This window comes from Sardina pilchardus, chromosome 18 (assembly GCF_963854185.1).
Source record: "Sardina pilchardus chromosome 18, fSarPil1.1, whole genome shotgun sequence".
NCBI lineage: Eukaryota > Metazoa > Chordata > Actinopteri > Clupeiformes > Clupeidae > Sardina > Sardina pilchardus.
Window position 1 is genome coordinate 7,798,830 of NC_085011.1, and position 18,428 is coordinate 7,817,257.

General features: G+C 51.9%; 1 protein-coding gene across 1 annotated transcript in view; it reads right to left on the bottom strand.

Annotated features, from left to right (window-relative positions):
* Window positions 1-18,428, bottom strand: part of ndst2a (N-deacetylase/N-sulfotransferase (heparan glucosaminyl) 2a) — a 115,476-nt gene that overhangs the window by 33,441 nt on the left and 63,607 nt on the right. Inside the window, exon 4 of the mRNA XM_062520194.1 lies at window positions 12,063-12,188. The gene's annotated coding sequence lies outside the window, so the exon portion shown is untranslated. The remainder of the gene's footprint in view (window positions 1-12,062; window positions 12,189-18,428) is intronic.

An 18,428-nucleotide genomic window follows, 5' to 3' on the forward strand; every position in this document is an offset into this window, starting at 1 on the left:
GTGCCTAAAACTTCTCAAAGCCAGGTCGAGGCTCGGCGGACGGACGAGAGGTCCCTGCGAACCCCAACAGGTGTGTGAGTGGTGGTGGTGGTGGTGGTGGTGGTGGTGGTGATGCGTGGTGTCAGCGAGCCCCACCTGTTGAGCTGCGGCCGGAGCCGGAGCCCTGCCAGGGCACACTACTCCCTGGGCCAGCGCTGCCCGGCGAGGCTATTTAGCCCTGCTGAAAGAGCTGCCAGCGTAAGACCCACTTAATTAGACCTGCCCATCCGAGAGCAGACGCACGGCAGGCATTACAACACTGTAATTAGCTGTCAAGGATGAGGAGGAACGAGAGGGAGAAAGAGAGAGGGAGAGAGAGAGAGGGAGAGAAGGGGAAGAGAGAGAGGGAGAGGAGTTTGGGGGGTGGAGTAGAGTGAGATTTAAGAGAGAATAAGTGATTGAGGGGGAGAAATTACAGAGTCAAAAAAAAAGACGGGAGTGAACAAAGTTATGAAAAAAGGGCAGAAAGACATGGGGGGGGTTAAAAAAGAGATAGAGAGAGAGAGCAGAAACAAGTGAGAGAAGGAGGACAAGATTTTATTGAAATGAGATGTAAAGGTCAGTGGTAGCAGCAGGAAGTTTATAGGTGGAGCAGATGGAGCATGTGGAAGGGAGGAGCCCAGATTCACAGCAGTGGGAGCGAGAGAGAGAGAGAGAAAGAGTGAGAGAGAGAGAGAGAGAGAGAGAGAGAGAGATGGAGAGAACGAGAGAAGGAGAGAGAGCAAGAGAAGGCCTGAGGGAAGAGTAGGAAAAGTGGGTAGGAGGAGAGTTGATGTGGTAGGTATATATCCGTCACCCCCCTCCACCCCCCTCTCTACCAGCCCTACTAGGAGGCACCTCAGGATAATCTCCCTCATTAAGGCAGAATAAATGTTAAATCATTAATGGTGGCACTTTATTAGCCAGCTCATCCATCCTACGCTGCCCTGCCATGAGTTGGCACACCTTCCTCCTCCTCCTCCTCCTCCTCCTCCATCCTCCGCGTGTGCCTGCCATGCCGCTACCCCGTGGTCAGTCCACTTAGAGGCCCCCCACGCAAAAACGCCTCTCAGCTCCTCATCAGATCACATTTCATGTGACCGCAAATAGCCCCTTCGCTGCTCGTGATGTGTCCAATAGACACCCACCGACGCTGATGAGAGATCGGAAACGGTTGGCACGGGCAACTGTTGCTGAGGGAGACAAAGGGTGGCATGCACGCACGCAAGAAACACAGGCTCGCTCATATTTTGTTTACCGTGCGAAAATGTCACCATCTCAAATACAGTTTCAGGCCCGGAGACCATTTCCTTCTTGAGCTTGTTAAATGAGGCGTCCTTGATAGGGCGTATTAAGTGGTGGTCAATGCTGAGGCAGAGAGCCCCAGGGGAGAGAGCCCAAGCACATCCATCACTTGTTTGTCCACTAGGGCGGAGCTCGTTGGAGCACTTAGGGCTCTGCTCTCGGCATGCCAATCAGCCATCAGGTCAAGCGTGCTAAATGATCCGGACCGGCCGGCAGGGGCCAGCCATCTCTCCAAGAAATCAGCGGGCCGGATGAGAAACAGCTGAGAGAGTTCCGCTGCCTGAGACTAGGAAAACACACAGGGCGAGGTGTGAGGTGGTGGTGAGCTGTGTGTGTGTGCGTGAGTGTGTCTCTGTGTGTGTGTGTATGCGTGAGAGAGTGTTTGTATATTCTATCTGTCCGTCTGTGTGTGTGTGTGTGTGTTGCCTGTGTGTGTGTGTGCAAGAGGGAGTAGTGTGTTGCCTGTGTGTGTGTGCAAGTGGGGGTAGTGTGTTGCCTGTGTGTGTGTGCAAGTGGGGGTAGTGTGTAGCCTGTGTGTGTATATGCAAGAGGGAGTAGTGTGTTGCCTGTGTGTGTGAGCGTGTGGGGGTTACGTTGTTCTAGCAGATTCCGGTATGTTCCATCCACCTTGAGCTCATGCTTTAGCCGGCCATGTGGCCATTTGTGTTTAGACAGCAAACTGCCTGCATCTGTAGCCAGGAAAGGGAAAGGCGACCACCCACTGTGAATGAGTAAGTGCCTGAGCAAAATTCGTATAAGCAAGAGAGTAAGGAGATGTGTGGGTGTGTGTGTGTGTATCCATGTGAGTTCAGTAGATGAGTCTGCTATATATAATGCACGTACCTACAAATAGGTAGTGGGTGTTGGGGTAGGTTTGATATGGGGTGGATAAGTATGTACATTAATAAGAAGTTTGAGTATAGCATCTTATATTGTGAACCAAGTGTGCATGTGCCTACAGGCAATTAAGAAAAAATATTATTATGTATATAACATATTATTATTATTATTATTATTATTATTATTATCATCATTATCATTATCATTATCATTATCATTATTATTATTATTATTATTATATAAAAGTTATTATATATGTGCATGTATGTGAGGGTGTTTGTGTGTGCAATGAGTGCTTTATATAGCACTAGGAAACAGCACAGTGGACCACCTGCCCTGCACCATCAGCTCTGTTGGAGGCGCTTGGACCCTTTGATGACTGAGGCACCCCTACTGCAACAGCTCCTCTCCCCGCGGGGGCCCCACTCTACTCCCCATCCATCCATCCATCCATCCCAGCGCTCCGTAACGCAGACCCCCCCCGCCTCCCCCCGCCTCCCAACCTGCTCCCTGCTGCTGGGCAGACCTGCGGTGAGCTGGCCTCGTCTGACTGCACGGGGTCGAGAGCTGGCAATCACAGTTGAGCGGGCGAGCGAACGACCGAGCGGGCGGGCGAACGAGCGAGTGAGCGAAGTGTGCCATGCGGTTTAAACTCTGCGGTTTGGCAGCTTTCTAGAGCGGTCGGAAGTGTGGCAGCCGGAGGATTGAGAGCGTGTCAGAGTGTGACTGCGTACAAGGGAGTGTAAGAATGAGCGTGTGAGGGCTGAGGGTGTCTTGCGTATGTGGGAATATCTTTCTCTCTCTGTGTGTGTGTGTGTGTGTGTGTGTGTGCCTATGCGTGAAAGAGAAGGAGAGTTTGTAAAGTTTTTCAGTACTTGAAAGCTTCGCCTGAAACCTTGGACGTGTGAGGGTTCTTTTGAAGTGCTCCCTGACATTTGAGACACGTTTGTGTGCGTCTCCAAGACTGAGACCAATGACACCCTTTCACTCTTTTCCACTCTGCGCCATCTTATTCTTTGCCTTAATACAGACAATTCTGTGTGTGTGTGTGTGTGTGTGTGTGTGTGTGTGTGTGTGTGTGTGTGTGTGTGTGTGTGTGTGTGTGTGTGTGTGTGTGTGTGTGTGTGTGTGTGTGTGTGTGTGTGTGTGTGTGTGTGAGAGAGAGAGAATGGACAAATAAACTGCGAGGCCTCAGACTGAGATGTAGAGTATGCATCTTAAAGACAAAAAGCAAAAAACTAACTAAAAAAAAAACTAGGGGAAAAACACCAAGGGCAGTGAAACCAAGTGAGAGAAAGAGGAAAGAGAAAAAACATGACAGAGAGAGAGAGTGCATGTGCGAGAGAGAGAAAGAGAGTGCGTGAGCGAGAGAGAGAGAGAGAGAGAGAGAGAGAGAGAGAGAGAGAGAGAGAGAGAGAGTACGTGAGAGAGAGCGAGAGAGAGAGAGACTCAGAGAGCGGCGACCCAGAAGAGGCAGTGATTCAGGCGGGGGCAGGCGCTCAGCCTGACCTCTGCTGCCCAGTGGGAGGGGTGCCCGCCTGCCTCCCCCCCCCCCCCCCCCCCCCAGAGGCCAGATCCCTCCACCATAAAAAGCCTCTCTCTCTGGCCCTTGACCCCATCCCAGCATGCAACACTTCCACTCCACCACCACTGCCGCCATCGTTGGCCTCCTCTCTCACTGGACTGTTCCAGTGTTCAGTGTTTCCTGCTGCGTACAGAAACTTCTCCCCCCGAGCTCTGGGCTCTCCGGCCGTCTCTGTCCACTTCCGTCCCTGTCCGCTTGGTTTGGTCCCACTAACGGACTGTCCATCTCCTCCTGCATGCCCCACTACTCCGAGCCGTGGAGCAGGTCCGTGAACGGCAGCAGTTGCATGACAATCGCGCCACACGAGCGCGGCTACCGACTCTTAAGCAGTTCTTTCCCCCTCCACGCTTGGCCTGCTGCGACGGTGCTGTTTTTCGTATGCCAAAAACAGCCAGCGTCTCGCTCCCCCTCAGACACTGCACAGCCCAACACAGCGGGAAAAAAAAAACAACAACAACAACAAAAAAGCGAAGGATAAAAATAACAGGTCATCCCAGTAGCTGCTGAGAACGGCTCTCTGCATTACGCCACTTTATCCTGTCACATTGCGCTCGGTCTCCTGGAGTTGCCAACTCCATCTTACGCCGCTGTGCTCAGTCCCTCTCTCCCTCCCTCCCTCCCTCCCTCCCTCACCTCTCTCCCTCCATCAACACATCCATCCATCCATCTATCCATCTGTCCATTCATCCGTCCATCCGTCCATCCGCCTGTCAGCAGGAGGTGTGTGTGGGTAAAGTGAGCGCAGTATGGGGAGCAGGAGGCCATCCCAGCGTGTTATTATTAAAGCCGCGGCAGGCTGTCGGCCCGTCTCACACCTCTCTCTCTCTCCCTACTGACGCATGATGAGTCAGGACCATGAGGAGGACTGCCATCTCTCTCTCTCTCTCACTCTCTCTTCTCCTCTCTCCCTTTCTCTCCATCCCTCTGTCTCTCACACTCACCATCTCTCTCTCTCTCTTTCTCTCTCCCTGTCTCGTTGTCGTTTTCCTGCCTGGAGCATTTTCTGCCTCTGCCGCCGCCGCCGTTCTGTCCTTCCCAGCGCAGCTAAACAACGAGCTCTCCTGCCTCCCCTCTCCTACTGCGACACACAGCCGCCGACTGCAGTCGCATTCGTTCCCCATCCTGGAAAAAGGGGGGGTTGGGGAAGTGGGTGGGGGATGGGGGGGGCTGCAGTCCTGGGAGAGTTTCAGTCGGTCCGCTGAAATGAAATACGGCCGACGTGGGTAAGATACGAACAGCTACGGGTCTGCTGTCACTGAACATCTGTCAACAGTTTATCCCGGATCACTTCATCTAGTTGTTATGGAAAATCATTTACCTGCTGGCTACATAAATTAGCAATCTTTGCTTAAAACCATTCAGTCCTGTATTCCAAAACAAAAAAAAACAGGATTGGAACGCAGACCATATTATGAAAAGCTGTGTGTGTGTGCTGAAGACTGTACACAGTGGAACTACAGCAGTGAGGGAGGGATGTGGAGCTGTTTCTCCCGATCCCAGCCTGACGGTCTACATCAGCTCCATGTCTCGAGCCTGGGAGCCTCCTGGTTCAATCTCATTAGCACAAGTAATCAAGGACAAAAGGCTTAGCCGTGATCCTGGCTGCTCCACACTTACCATAATGTGTGAAATACCTGTCAGTGCTTAGAACCGTGTCCCTGACACACATACACATACACACACACACACACACACCCATCTGCTCCTCCTCTGGGTCACTTCTCCAGAGGCCTCCTGCCTGCATGCTAATATTAGCTGACGAGATCCACGAGGACCGGCTCATGTGGCCAGCGTATCCGGCAGCAAAACTCCCGGCCGTGTGTCTTTAAAAACACACACTCCCTCCCCCTCCCTCCCTCTCTCTCTCTCTCTGAATGAACTGCACCTCACTCCAACTTCTAAAACAAACACACTTTGCTCTCCGGCTGCCTGTGTGGCCTGCGGAGAGGGCCGGTGAGCGGGGGTCCGCGCGGCCCCTTTGATGAAGCCGCGAGCCGCACTGCCATGCCGTGCCGAGCTGCTGCGAGGAGCTGCGAGGAGCTGCGAGGAGCTGCGAGGAGCTGCGAGGAGCGGGCTGATTTACTGGCCACAGGGAGCGGTACAGTGTTACGACTGCTGGAGATGGTCACGCACGGATTCCCGGGACGCCTTCGGCATACATGCTTCTGTCCCTCCCTAACCTCTGCCTGTCGGTGTGTGTGTGTGTGTGTGTCTGTCTCTGTGTTTATCCGTGCCCGTGTGTGTGTCCGTGTGTGTCTCCATTTGTGTCTGTCTCTGTGTGTATCCGTGCCCGTGTGTGTGTCCATGGGAACACAATCATAGAGGGTGGGTTAGGCTGGGGCTGGGGGCTGGCTGGGAGCAGGGGGGGTGTAATTTGCTGGGAGGCCCTGGGAGGCAGCATCAAAGGCGGGCCGGGGAGAGCAGCTCGGAGTCTGGGTTGGCGGGGAGACGGAGCAGCACAGCGGTGCGCCGCCACACATGCCGGACCACATGGGCCTGCAGACGGCTGATATCTCCCAGGCAGCACACTGCGCCCACGATAAGGCTGCGCGCACCGCACACACACACACACACACACACACACACACACACACACACACACACACACACACACACACACACACACACACACACACACACACACACACACACACACACACACACACACACACACACACACACACACACACACACACACACACACACACACACACACACACACACACACACACACACACACACACACACACACACACACACACACACCCCCATTCAAATGAGGAAACAGACCAGACGCACAAACAGGTACACAATTGCAGGTACAACACGACGACACACAGAAAGTACACACACATAGCAAAACTCAGACATTTCTCACATACACACACAGGGTTAGGCAACTACACACACAGCATTAGGCAACTACACACACACACACACACACACACACACATACATACAGGATGACACACACACACACATAGCAAAAATCAGACATTTCTCACATACACACACAGGGTAAGGCAGACTACACACACACACACACACACACACACACACACACACACACACACACACACACACACACACACACACACACACGTGTGTATGGGCACACTGTTTGGAGGATATTTATAGAGTGAGTGTGGAGGCAGCCTGATGCCTTTGCTGTCGCAGGCAGATGTTCAGCCCCCCTGGGGCCGGCGGAGAAGAGAGTGCTTTGAAGCGAGGGAGGATGGGGAAAGGTGCAGCCCCATCCAAAACAGCTTGGAAGCGCCAACTACGGGCTCTACCACATTCTGCTCTTTTCGCCTTGCTTCCAAACCCCGATTCCCCCTTTCTGTTTCCCCACACACACACACACACACACACAATCTGGCGGCACCCATTTGGCAGACCTTCACAGCTAGTGTGGGTAGCATCTTCATCCCTGCTATACACTTCACTGTATTTGCTCCATTATGTATCAACACCGAGCTACAGTACACACCGGAGGCTAGAACACTGGCATGGAAGCAGGTGGGTCTGCACTGTGTAAAGAGGGAGACCGGTGTGTACTGTATGCACTGTGTAAGCAGGGAGACAGGTATGTATGCACTGTATAGGCAGGGAGACAGGTATGTCTGCACTGTGTAAAGAGGGAGACCGGTATGTATGCATTGTGTAGGTAGGGAGACAGGTATGTCTGCACTGTGTAGGCAGGGAGACAGGTATGAATACACTGTGTAGGCAGGGAGACAGTACAGTATGCACTGTGTAGGCAGGGAGACGGGTATGTCTGCACTGCGTAAAGAGGGAGACAGGTATGTATGCACTGTGTAGGCAGGGAGACAGGTATGAATACACTGTGTAGGCAGGGAGACAGGCAAGTAAGCTATGCACTGCGCAGGCAAGTCTAACAGACATGCGGGCGGGGAGACAGGTAGGCAGGCAGGCAGACGGCTGCTACAGAGAGGCATAAATCAGAGCTGCGAGTCACAGATATGACCTGGCACATAACACCAGCTCAGCAGCGCAGAGAGTGATAGCATCCCCGCGTCGACGAGAGGCGGAGGCGGTGATATGAGAGGTGTCTGAGTGCTGTGTGTGTTAGCGTGTCTTTGCGTGTGTGTGTGTGTGTGTGTGTGTGTGTGTGTGTGTGTGTGTGTGTGTGTGTGTGTGTGTGTGAGAGAAGGAGAGTGTGCATGTGTTCATAGGAGGAATGTCAGCCTGCAATGTTGATTTGAGCTCTACTATCGACCCATTGTAGCTCCGGTCATTGCTTCTGTGGTCAGTGAGGGGGTCATTCTGAAGATTTTAATTAGTCAGACACTGCCCCACACAGCTGGGTCCAGAGCCTGTGTGTGTGTGTGTGAGTGTGAGTGAGTGTGTGTGTGTGTCTCATGACAGACAGATCCATACCATTTTGCCAAAAAGAGCACACACACACACCTCCCACTCATATCTCACACCTCTGGGTAGGCCAAGCGTGAACAGCATCCAAGATGAAACACACACAGACACACACACTCGTTCATCACTAACACACACCAGCACAGAAGGAGAGACACACACAGTCGCCGGGCTTCACACAAACACTATGTCAGTTTCTCACACTTCCTCTGGCCTCTCTGCTGAGCCTAATGGCGTCACACTTGGCCCAACAAGTCAGCAGAGACTGAGAGAGAGCGAAAGAGAGAGAGAAAGAAAGAAAGACAGAAAGAAAGAAAGAAAGAAATCAAGAGAGAGTGGACTGAAGAAGGACAGAGGAGTCGGTGAAAGAGCGAAGGCGAACGGGAGAGACGGTGAGTGGGTGAATGAGAGAAGACTCCATCCCTCCCTCCCTCCCTCCCTCCCTCTCTCTGCCTCCATTATCCATGTCCTCTCCGTTCAGCATTGTTGCATTGTTGTATTACTTGGCAGTGTTCAGGGCACTCCCTCCCTGGTCCAAAAACAAGAATGCCTCGCTCTCTCTCTCTCTCCCCTCCAATTAAAAATGTCTTTGGCAGGGTTTCTGGACCCGCTATCTTTTCAGCCGCTCAGCTGCTATCTCTCCCTGCTGGAAGGCCTCGCTCTACCTAGTTTTCGCACTCGTTTTCTCTCTCTCTCTCTCTCTCTCTCTCTCTCCATCTCTCTCTCTTTGGCCGCTCCTCCCTCATGCTACTCCATTCATTCCATCAGCAGATCGGCTGGCCACACAAAAGTCCTGCAGGGGCCACATGCACACACACAGACACACACAAACCCCCCCAAACACACACACCATCATCAAGCCCTGCCTCACAATCACAGCAGAGGCCCGCACACACACACACACACACACACGGCTCTGCCTCTAACCACCGCAGAGACGCTCGCTCACAAACACACACGCAGGCCACGGCTGGCCAACAGAATGCCACAGGCCCCTGGTGGTGCTGGGCTTGTGTGCAGTGCGTTAGCGACTGAATAGGGATCGCTTAAGCTTTCGATAAATGCACCTAAGCATGAAAACAGAAGGAAATGTCTGTCCTCTATCCCTCTCACTCATCCCTCCCTCCATCCCTCCCTCTCTTTCTCCCTCCATCCCTCAGTGCTGGTGAATGTGAATGGTGATGATCAGTGAGAGGGGAGCCCCTCCGGTTATAATTAGGGCGCTGTGGTGGGGAGCGGGCCGTGTGTGTGTGTGTGTGTGTGTGTGTGTGTGTGTGTGTGTGTGTGTGTGTGTGTGTGTGTGTGTGTGTGTGTGTGTGTGTGGTAGGTTCTTCCTCTGGGGCTACCAGGGGTCTAACTGGTGAATACTGGACCACACAGAAGCCAGGGGCCCCCACACTTCTGCACGCACACACACACACACACACAGCTCCACAGAGACACGCACACACACGCAGAGCTTTTCAGACCGAACACTGCACTCAGGAGGCCCCGGGAAACTGGCTGACCACACACACACGCACAAACACACACACACACACACGGACAGAGACACAGATGCACAGGGAGGTATAAATGCAAATCCCCCTCAGTGTAAACTGTCAGTCTTGCATAAAAATGCTTCCATAGACAGAATCTTAACAACATTCAACCTCACACTAAAAATGTATGCACCCCACTACAACACAGGCACACACGAAGGGAACAGAAAAGCCTCCACACACACACACACACACACACACACACACACAAAAAGGAATCAACAAAGCTACACACAGATGTACTCACAAGCAGGAACAAAAGAGCAGGTGTGTGTGCCGCTGGTGGTGTGTGTGTGTGTGTGTGGTGGCCTGCTGCAGTGGCACATCCTTTCACACCAGGACAGCGCTGACCTTCAGGATGAAATGGGGTGCCTGTCCTTGGCACACGCTGCCTCCCCTCCAGCGCTCCAATCATCTTCATCACATGTACACACACACTCTCTCTCTCTCACTCTCACTCTCTCTCTCTGTGTGTGTGTGTGTGTGTGTGTGTGTGTGTGTGTGTGTACATTATATGTATGTGTGAGCATAGGGTTGTCTGAATGTGTGAGCATGTACTACAGCACAGGCTTGTGGGACCGTGCATCTGTTCTTCTGAGTGCTTCTGCATGTGCGTGTAACTGTGTGCACTTCTGCATGCAACTAACGACCCTCCCTAATCCCAGGAAAGGCCCTAGAACAATAGTCAGTGTGGTGTGTGTGGGTGTGGATGTGTGAGAGTGAGAGAGAGTGTGTGTGTGTGTGTGTGTGTGTGTCTAGGCTGAAGTGATTGAGACGCTCTTGGCCGCAGTGACAGAGCACCACCTCAGGCTTCCGTCCAGAGCAGAAGCTGACCCTCCTGAGAAATCACACTGAATAACCGCCTTTGCGCTCCACCCAGCCGCAACGCACTGCACCCTCGCACACACACACACACATACAATATGTCAGGGTGCTTTTTCATCACCCAGTCATTGCCGCTGCTGTTGCAGACAGCCAGAGTGTTCATTAAGGGCAGCCTCTCCAGGCCGGCACACACACACACACACACACACACACACACACACACACACAAAACAATCATACAGATAAACAACACACAACACACACACATGCCCGCACACACACACTCACAGAAACAAACAACCAATCTCCGAGCACTCAGGTTAAGAGGCCTGGCAACTCCTTTTCTTCACTGCTGCAGCCAAGCGACCTCATCAATGCAGCGGCTGCCAGCAAACAAATTTCATGCACAAACACACACCCCCGGCGGGGAGATCTTCCACAAATTCCACCCGGATCTACCTCATCCACGGGTCGAGACTGAGGGGACAGTCTGCAATATCAACTCACCGCACACACATACACACACAGGAGATTGAATTTTTTTTTTTTGCCCTTTCTGCTTTATTTTTGTCGACATGTGTTGAGGGTTTTTTATTTTGTCCAGTGCAGTTAATCAGGTGAGAAGGAGCTGTGAGTACAGCTGTGGTGTGTGTGTGTGTGTGTGTGTGTGTGTGTGTGTGTGTGTGTGTGTGTGTGTGTGTGTGTGTGTGTGTGTGTGTGTGTGTGAGGAGCAGGGGCTAAAGGGCAGCAAGGGGGGGAATAGAATCACACTGAAATACATACACCCCTAGAAAAGACTAGGAAATAATACAGAGAGTGGAATTGGGGAGAGGGAGAGAGAGGGAGAGAGAGAGAGGGAGGGAGAAGGAGAGGGAGGGAGAAGGAGAGAGCGAGGGAGAGAGCGAGGGAGAGAATATCATCCTCCCTACAAGGCACCATGCTGCTCAACTGCAGCACTATTCTACTCACATCCTCCCTCCCTCATATAACAACTGGCCATATGGCTCAAATAGCCACAATGCGCCATAACAGCTGTTGACACAAACTTGTAGAAAACAAAAGTTGTAGAAAACAAACAAAACTATTTTAGTGACAACCCAGCCTTGCCTCTGCTAGAAGTCATCGGAAATCCATCCACAGTCCTGGAGGTTTACATACTGCAATGGGTCTGTATACAGTACTCTGCACAAGCAACCACACTGCCAGGTATGGGGACTGAAACACTGAAATGGCTACGCAGGCCATCCTCGAGTACTGAGCTAATATGAAACTATTGGCAAGCTATGAATCCACAAATAGAAAAAAAAAAACAGCTCTTATTTTCGCTCTCTTAGCGAGACAATCACGCTTTCATTTCATCTCAAGGGCTTTCCATGGAGACGCCGGAAAAAATGAAGCCACCAGGCGCTCTGAGAACGATCAGCCCTTTGAGAGAAAGAAGGCGAGAGAGGGAGGGAAAACGACAGACGGAATTTTAGAAACGGGACGTCAGACGGAGGGGGATGAAGACGAGAAGTTCGCTCCTCGCCACCACACACCCACAGAGTTCCACTGACCTTCAAAGTTCCCGCTAAGGCGTCTTCTCTTGAAGTCCAGAGCCCAAACCGCTTCCTCAATGCCCCCCGTGGATCTGTTTGCCTGGCGGTCGGTCGGACGGTCGGTCTGTCTGATAGTCAACAAGCCTGCGGAATCAGAAGTGAACAGAGGGTCAAGGCCGGCCACTTGGCATGGTCTCCCTTCCCTTGCGACACACAGTCAGTCAGTGTTGGTCCAGGCTGGAGCCTGGCAGAGGGAGGGTGTGTGGACGAGTGTGTGTGTGTGTGTGTGTGTGTGTGTGTGTGTGTGTGGGGCTCAACTCTCGCTGAGTGGGGAGGGGTGATGAGATGGAGCAGGCGGACGGGCAGTGGGAGTGGACGCGTGGACAAGTGTGTGTGTGTGTACTGAGTGCGCTCATGAGGTGTGCCAAGGGGGACACGGGTGCTGCCTATGCACTGTTGCCAATCAGAGAACATCGGCCCACAGATAGGAGTTCCTGTATGTCAACCTCCAGGGACAAGGAAAGTGCTCTGTGTGTGTGTGTGTGTGTGTGTGTGTGTGTGTGTGTGTGTGTGTGTGTGTGATCCTATGAAACAAACACAAAGGATGGTACAGCTCAGGCATGTCTTTGGAGAGTGGAAGCAGTAGTGTGTATGTGTGCACGTGTGTGTATGTGTGTGTGTGTGTGTGTGTGCTCTTCATAGACTCTGTGTGTGTATATCTGCACTTCTATCAAGGCTGAATGGATTGTAAACAGCAGCTGAGAATGACAAAGTGGCTGAAAGATTGAGACACACTGCTGACAAATAGTCACTCTCACACACACACACACACACACAGTCTTTGTATCTCTCTGCATCACACTCCCTCCCTTTTTCGTTTTCTTGGTCTTCCTGTTTTTGTCTTTTCCCAGGTCTTTTCTTTGTTTGAAAGTTATTTCGTGTTGCGATAAGCCATGGACCTTATGGTATGTGTGTGTGTGTGTGTGTGTGTGTGTGTGTGTGTGTGTGTGTGTGTGTGTATGTGTGATTTAGTTCTGGCCCTCTCTCAAGTGAGACTCCCCTCGTGACTTGACTGTCTGCAGGCTAGCGGCAGGAGTGGCGGTGTCTGGGGGACCCATTAATGCTTTAGTCCTCCTGCCATCAGACCAGCAACGCCCAAAGGAGGAGAGCCGGAGAGAGGGGGATCAGAGTGAAGGGGAGGAGGAGGAGAAAACAGAACAGAGAGAAAGACAGGGAGAGAGAGAGAGAGAGACAACAGAAGCAAGAACAAGAGCGGGGAAAGGACAAAAGAAGAAAAGCGTGAGAGAGAGAGAGAGAGAGAGAGAGAGAGAGAGAGAGAGAGAGAGAGAGAGAGAGAGAGAGAGAGAGAGAGAGAGAGAGAGAGAGAGAGAGAGAGAGAGAGAGAGAGAGAGAGAGAGAGTGAGCGAGCGATGAGGGGAAAACAGGAGGAAGGGGGGGGGGGGGGGGGTTGTGGAGTGTTTGGAAAGCTCCAGAAGTTTCCTTTGTTCTCGATGGGGTAGAATGAGATAAAAACAGTATGGAGATCATCTCTACTCTGCAGGCTTACCCAGGATTGCCACACGGCCCACACACACGCACCAGCACACACGTTTGCTCTTTCCACATATCTTAACTACAAACAATCATTTAAAAAAAACACCACAACATACGGGTCCACTTCAGCTTTTCAAGTTCAGAAGCGAAGAGTGCACTCCCTCAAAACACAAACACACACACACACACACACACACACCAGTGTCAGAGTCCCCCTGAGAGCAGCATTCCACCCTCCAGTGGCTATCCCAATATTGATAGCGAAGCCAAAACAAACGGTCACTATCAGAGTTGGCCGCTTCCCAGATTCAACACGGGGCCACAGCTGCTCTGTACAGCTCGTACTAAAACCCGCACAGAACAGAACAAAAACAGTCCTGCTTCCACACAAACGGCATCCACGCAAACGGTATCCAACTCTTGCACCTTTACCTTCACTTCATCCATCCATCCATCCATCCACCTGTCTGTCTATCCGCAGCACTCATTTATCTAGCCCAGCATCAACACCACACCCATCCACACGCACCCATCCATCAAACGCAGGGCCTCCACACCTTATGTTCCGCTCCGGTGAGTGGTCCCGCCCCTCTGGACCCGAGCGGCCAACCAGAGGGGCCAGACGCCACCCCCCTCCATCCGTCTCCACATCTGCTCATCCATCGCCTTTAAACACCGGTGTCAGAGGAAGGACACGAGACTCGAGGTGTGATGACTGCGCAATCCAGTGCCACCGTTCTCCACACCCCACTGCAAAATCGTACTGCCATCTATTGATGAGGCTGTCCTCCATAAGATTTCCCATATGCTTCCTTATTAATGACGTTATAGGAAGGAAGCCCCACAATATTGAATTTGAACACTATAAATACAAAAATATGCTTTTTTCAGGTCATACACATGTCCACTCTCGTTGAATATGTGCACTTGAGCTCTCAACTTGAATTGACAGGATATTCCTGCTCTAGCCAACATATCTAGCTATTGGTCGACCATCTTGGTTTGAGAGCAAAATGTTGGTTGCAGTAACAACTACTGACCACTGAATAAAGGTCTGTGGAGTGGTGCAGTAACGAACGCTCTGATGGCTAATATACAGTTTTATCATTTAAATCAATCAATGTTTTTAAAGAAAAATTACATGTGAATAGCTGTTCACTGTAGTGGGTTGCTACAGTTAAGAATAACAACATTTGGTTATCTTTGCTATGGAACCGAATAGACCGGCAAACAAATGTCAGTTACACTTGTTTTTGACTAATTATAGCCGATGTTCCTCAATCCCACTAAATCGTGATTCCCATTAGACTTCCAGTCTCAACCTCTCCGTCTCCATCTCCGTATCTCTTCACCTATGGGCTCTGTGTGTGATAAAGTCGGCCCTTCGCCACGCGGCCCTGTTGCTTCCCCGCGGCCCGTCGGAGGGAGCCCATTACTCATCCACTGGAGCGTGGGGCCACTAATTGATTGTCTAATGTGGGATCCGCTGGCTGCAGGATGGGCTCCACTGCTGGGCGTCCTGCGGTCCGAAATTCGGTTGGCTTTAACGCCAGGCTGATCAATGGGCCGTCAGCCGGGTAGCCATGCGCTTCTCACAGAGAATACAAACACACACACACTGGACACACACACACACACACACACACACACTAATGGTGGTGAGATGAGGGGGGGGGGGGGGGGGGGGGTTACGCTTGAATGAAATAGTCAGTGAAGGTAGTGTGTGTGATAGTGTGTGTGTGTGTGTGTGTGTGTGTGCGCGTGTGTATTGGGGTGTGAGAAACTTTACACCAGCTGACAGCATAGAAGATTAAAACATGATTATATTCATGGGGGTGTGTGTGTGTTGCGGGGGGTAGGGGTGGTCATTCATGCTGTGCATCTACGCATTTCCACACAACTGATCAAAATCAAATTTGGTTGTGTGTGTGTGTGTGTGTGTGTGTGGGGGGGGGGGGGGTGGCTGATGGTGGTGGTGGTGGTGGTGGGGGGGGGGGGGTCTGATGGGGATGGTGGAAGGGGGGGGGGGGGGGTACTGAACAGAAGAGGGTGAGGTAGCGACGGCACAAACTCCCTCCAGAGACGGCGCAATCTCTGTGACATTTGATTAGCGCAACGCTGTTTCCAATTTAGCGCGGGGCCTTCGTCTCAGGGCGAGCGAAAAGAGCGGCGGCAGGCGACAGCCGCCACAACGGAGCTGCCAGTCAGAGCAGCCCCCGTCCAGGCCCCCGATGCCATGGAGAGAAGGAGAGAGCGAGAGAGAGAGACAGAGACAGAGAGAGGGAGTGAGGGAGAGAGAAAGAGAGCGCACTCTAATTACAACCCACATGATATGAAACACAGAGATGGGGAGGAAAGAGCAGGAGAGAAAAGGTGAGTAAAAAAAGGATGTATGAGAGAAGGCATAACCGAGGATTGGTGGATTGGAAGAAAGAGACACAGCAGAACGCGGTCCTAGGCGAAGGCCGAACGAGAACATTCTGGAATCACGGAAGGACACAGCGAGCCTTTTAAATAACGGGCCGACGGTGAAAATGAAAAGAATAATAAGCACGGGCGAGATAAATCAGCCGGGCTGCAGCGTGGCGAGGCGGCGGCTGATTTAGGAGAGCGGAATCCTCCGGCGCCCGCGCGGCTGCCAACGCCGCGTACAAGGGGCCTCGATAGGGGAGGACGGGCAAGAGGCTCAGCTCAGCTCCGCTCACACAGACGCGGGCACTCCTGTCTGAACCGCAATCCGCTTTTCCCTTCCATTCAGCGCAGGGGAGGAGAGGAGACTAGACATCCGCTTTGGACTGTCTGCACAAAGCCGACGTGAGATGAGGTGCAGGTGCTGGAGTGTGTGTGTGTTCATGCAGGCGTGATAGCCGGCCTGCTCTGGCTGCCCCTATCTGACAGTGAGACAGAAAAGAGAGAGAGCGAGAGAGAGAGAGAGAGAGCGAGAGAGAGAGAGAGAGCGAGAGAGAGTGAGAGAGAATGAGAGGGAAGGCGTTTTCACCACTATTTCTAAGCTAGGCAAAAGGAAAACCGATAGAACAGGGGACACAGAACAGTGACCAACGAACACATGCATACAACCTACTTGAGCAAAGACAAACATGGCAAAGACACAGAAGCAGAGAAAGAATGATGAAAGCCAAAGCAAGGAAAGGGAGAATGAACAAGAGGGAGAAGGCAAGATATAATAAGAAATGCACAGGCTAAAGGGGACAGAGTCCAAACAAGACGTCAACAAAATAAATCCTATGTGCACACACACACACACACACACAAATCCAGACCTCTATGGTCAGACCTTTTTCACAAGCCAGAGCTGTGTGTGTGCATGCCACAAGTTTATGGCAAAAGGACTCTGCTCCGGCGCCCTTGAGCAAGACATTTAAGAGGAGTCAGTTCAGATTGCCGTCCAGCTGTTTAAAATGGCTGTTTACTGCACAAGCTGTGTGCACCATTTTATTTGCCTATGGGAGACACAGCCTGAGAACCGAGCTGGCGAAAGCCTTTTGTTTAGCGCCACAGCCTCGAGTCCCGTCGCGTCCCATAATGGCTCTTAACCTCCGTGTCAGCGGTCATCCGCGCCCCGAGATTCGGACGGTCGTCTTCAGCTGACCGCTGGCTCTCTCCGCACCGGGCCCCCGTCTCCACGGTTCCGCTCTCTCCCCCTCACTCCATCACTCCTAGTTACTCTCACACAGCACTCTCTCCACTGCTCCCAGGCATTCTCTTGCTGTTGTCCTTGAACGTGCCCCAGAACCACATTTTCCTATATTTCCTTACAGGATTAATTTTACTGGCCAATTGGTCTGACCACGTAAACTGTATGGTGAACTCATAAGTCGTCGCAGCGAAATTGATGGCTGTGTGATGTCTGAGTTACAGGGAGAAAAAAAAAAAAAAAAATTGTTGGTGCAGCCATGCCTTGCTTTGACAGACTAGCCACGAGAACAGTTTTTTTTTTTTTTGCATGTTGCAGAATGTGTGTGAAAGAGTGTGTGTGTGTGTGTGTGTTTGTGTGTGTGAGAGAGAGAGAGAAAGAGAGAGCGAGAAGAGAGAGACCTGAAGAGCCCCCCTCAGTGGTGTGTGTGATTGGGCATGAGGGCTCTTGGGGCGTACTGAGAGGCCCTGCCAGCCCCCAGCAGGCCTAATGAATAATGAAGTACATCCATCACTGTGAATGGACACATGGACACACACACACACACACACACACACAGATGTTGAGGGAAATGCTCAGGGAAAAAAACGTCACCCATGCCAACTCCCCCCCCCCCCCCCACACACACCTCATATGCATGTGACTCAACTTTACAAACCTCCCTCATTCATCAAAGGCGCTCCCAACAATGGCTTCCTCCAAGAGTGCTGACCAGCAACGTCCTTCATTAACTCCATCAAACCACTCTTTCCTTCTCCTTAACTCTATTAACTCATGAACCAGTGCGAACGCCAAACCGCCATCTTGTTGACTACAAACTTAACAGTAACCCCCCCCCCCCCCCCCCCCCCCCCACGCCACCGACTCTAAACCACAGCGGAGCACTGCCAGAAGACAAAAGGAGAACAGTGGGTCATTGTTTCTCATGCTGTATGCTCTCTTGTCGTCCTCGCTGGCAAACCGTATTTTTAGAGCAGCGCAGCGCTGATTGCTCATCCTTGTGCAGCATTTTTTTCTTTTGGAGGATAACAGCCAACAGACACGGGGTAACAGACAAGAGGAACAAAGCAAAGACAATGGACGCTTAGAGTGGCCCTGTCTTCTAAATCAGGCATATTGGATTATGTGAATAGAAGCGTGTGCATGTGTGTGTATGTGCGTGTGTGTGTATGTGC